The sequence below is a fragment of the Lolium perenne genome, chromosome 3 (genome assembly GCF_019359855.2).
Source record: "Lolium perenne isolate Kyuss_39 chromosome 3, Kyuss_2.0, whole genome shotgun sequence".
Classification (NCBI taxonomy): domain Eukaryota; kingdom Viridiplantae; phylum Streptophyta; class Magnoliopsida; order Poales; family Poaceae; genus Lolium; species Lolium perenne.
In genome coordinates, this window is record NC_067246.2 from 284,226,450 (window position 1) to 284,229,298 (window position 2,849).

The window sequence follows — 2,849 nt, forward strand, 5'->3', positions numbered from 1 at the left end:
ATTTCAAAACAAAATATTTTACAAAACTCATAATGATGTCATAAACAGTATCATGGTTACATCTCTCATGTACTATCCGACAGTTGCTACTCAAATTTTAACTTATTCAGAAAAGATGATGAGATTCTTCCGTACATTCCCTGCCTAGAAAGCTCAAATTGTCCGTAACCGGGGACACGGCTAAGATCTTAGGTTTAACTCTCGAGAGGTTGTGCACTTTCACCTTACGACCCACCCTTCCCAAGAGAAGAAATGAGACAAGATCTTTCAGAAGGAGGCTTCGACCATAACTAGCTAGACCCGTTCCCGTTGGGTTGCAAGCCCCATCATCATGTCTAGCAACAAGTTTGGCCTCACAACTTACTTAATCCCGGCAGAGCCCATAATACCATAAGGCTGCACTGGAAGCTATCTAAAACATGGACGACATAGTAATCTCTTTAATCCTGGGTGGCCATCCACAAGTGAAACTCACAGGCTTAGAACCATTACAGATAATAAACCCCCGCACGATCCCTGGTGAAAACCAGAGGTGCGATCTAGGGCAACCACTATTCAACTGCGCACTCTCAGGCACCCACCTGCCACTGGTTACTCCAGGGTCGGAGCCCTGAGCAGCCGCCCACCACACAAACAATCCACCCAGGTGATTCTTAAAGTTGTTAATTTTAATTCCCAATACTCACAATCCAAATTAGATCAAAACAGCAGTGGCACTTTGTTATTGCTAGGCAACTAAAAATCCTAGCAAGGGTTCATGGATGGCTACACACTACTAGGATTAATAAGCATAGCATAACTTTCGAAAACAAAAACCTACCATGCATACTAATTTATAAAACACTAATGCTTAACAAAATAGTAGGTAATTGAGTGTCACTTGCCTTTTTGGTAGTCGAAGCTCGTTCACTTCTCTTAATCAAAATACGTGTCTCTCCGTACAAACTATAACATAGAATATAGCACAACATAAACACACCATTCAACAACAACAACAAAAATAAACAAACATTCGATATGAACAATCATAGACATGCATGCATGCTATGCACCAATTACTTTCACCAGATAAGTAGTGTGTAAGTGTTGTATTAGGTGTTCTCTGATATGTTTAATGTTAATAAAGTATTCTGGACATTTAATTTGATTTAGAAAAACCATTAATCGAGTATCTACTTAACATACACAATCTTATTAATTAGCTACCGCAAGATTTACGTTTAGTAAAAATATAAACTTGAGTTCCCTGGATATGTTACAGTAGTACAAGATTAGAGCAATTGGAATTATCCAAAAACGATTTATAGAATTTGAATTATCTTCGAATTACTGATTCGGATAGATTTTACTAAAGCAAGTTTGTGCACGTATCAAAGTTGTACAACTCCTATACCAAGTTGAAGTACATGTTCTGAGGATTCCAGAAAGTACAAAATCATCAAATTTGGACCAGTAGATTATTTTATACAATTTTTATAGTGCAAAAAAAAGTCAATTTCTCTATTTGAATTACAATGCGAAATCTAACACAGTACCTACACCATATTACTGCATAAACGTGTAGTACATACTGTAAGCTTTCCAAAACTATAAAGTTTGTAAAATTTGGCCCTACGGTTGATTTTATACGGATTTTTCAACGTGTGCAACAAATCTGAGATTTAAATTTCGAATTTAAAACGTGTTTGACTAAAGCTGACTGTATAGTTGACCGCTGACTGTACTGCTGACTGTACCGCTGACTGTACTGCTGATCGTACCGCTGACTGCAGTTTGACTTTGACCAGACTGAGTTGACTATGCTGATGTCATGATGATGTCATAAAGTTGACAGAAAAATTTGCTTAGATGGAAAAACTTTCTACATCAAAGTTGTATAGAATTAGTAGATCTATCTAACGCACAAATTACTTTTCACAACGGAATAATGAGTTTGACAAGATCTGAGTTATAACTTATAAGATCTGAATCTTGTAACACGATTTTCTCCTTGCTCGGTGAACGAAACAAGGTGAGACTCGCGGCAATGGAAAGATCTTGATGAGAGGAACAACTTCCGTGTTGAAGTCATGATGATTCGAGATAGTTTTGAAACTCGATTTGGCTCCTGTTGACTCGAAATAGATCTGTAGATGAGTGACAAATTGGTACTTCAAATCGAAAAACTTTCGACATGAAAGTTGTAGAGGATGATCAGATCTACATACTCACCAAAGGAATTTGGATTTCGTGGAACTAGCACGAACTAATTGAAGATTCCCTTTGTCAGGTCTGACACCTTGCGATGCGAAATTATCCGTGTATGGTGGATGAAAAGAGATGAGATTGGTCGGGATTGAAAGATCTCGACGAGATCTACAACTTTCGTGTAGAGCCCGAAACGATTTGAAGTGGTTTAGGGGGTCAAAGCAACGAGTTAAGATTCGTTGATCTAGGATTTCGAGAGATTTCGAGAGGAGGAAAGGGAAAACGAAACTGCGACGTGGTGGTGGTTTTATATAGGCCATACGTCGGTGGAAAAGGTGGGACTCGAAGTTAGGAACGCGTAGAAATAAACGGATCTGAAATCGAAGTTGTGTAGCTCAAGAAAAGTTGATTTAAGTGGAGATAAGTTTTGTCAAAATGAATTTCAGATGGTGCTCTGGAGAGATAGGACCGACTCGGTTGTTCGGTCCGCCTGGGCTGGTCGGCTGAGTGGGCCTGGCTCGGCCGCCTGCTGGGCCGGTCGGTCCGGCTGGCCGGCCTGTTTTTTTTTTTTCTATTACTTGTTTCTTTTATAAAATGAGTTTCGTAACTCCGATTTGAGTGAAACGAAATTTTACGAGTTTGTAAAACTATTTTGCTCAGCA

The 2,849-nt window shown here is 39.1% G+C and overlaps 1 long non-coding RNA gene across 1 annotated transcript; it reads right to left on the reverse strand.

Moving 5' to 3' along the window:
- Positions 1 to 680: 680 nt before the first annotated feature.
- LOC139837680 (uncharacterized) lies at positions 681 to 2,472 on the reverse strand. The gene is made up of 3 exons (XR_011754297.1): positions 2,212 to 2,472; positions 1,956 to 2,126; positions 681 to 945 (listed from the first exon to the last, which is right to left on the reverse strand). It is a non-coding gene; the product is annotated as an uncharacterized lncRNA (long non-coding RNA).
- Positions 2,473 to 2,849: the final 377 nt, after the last annotated feature.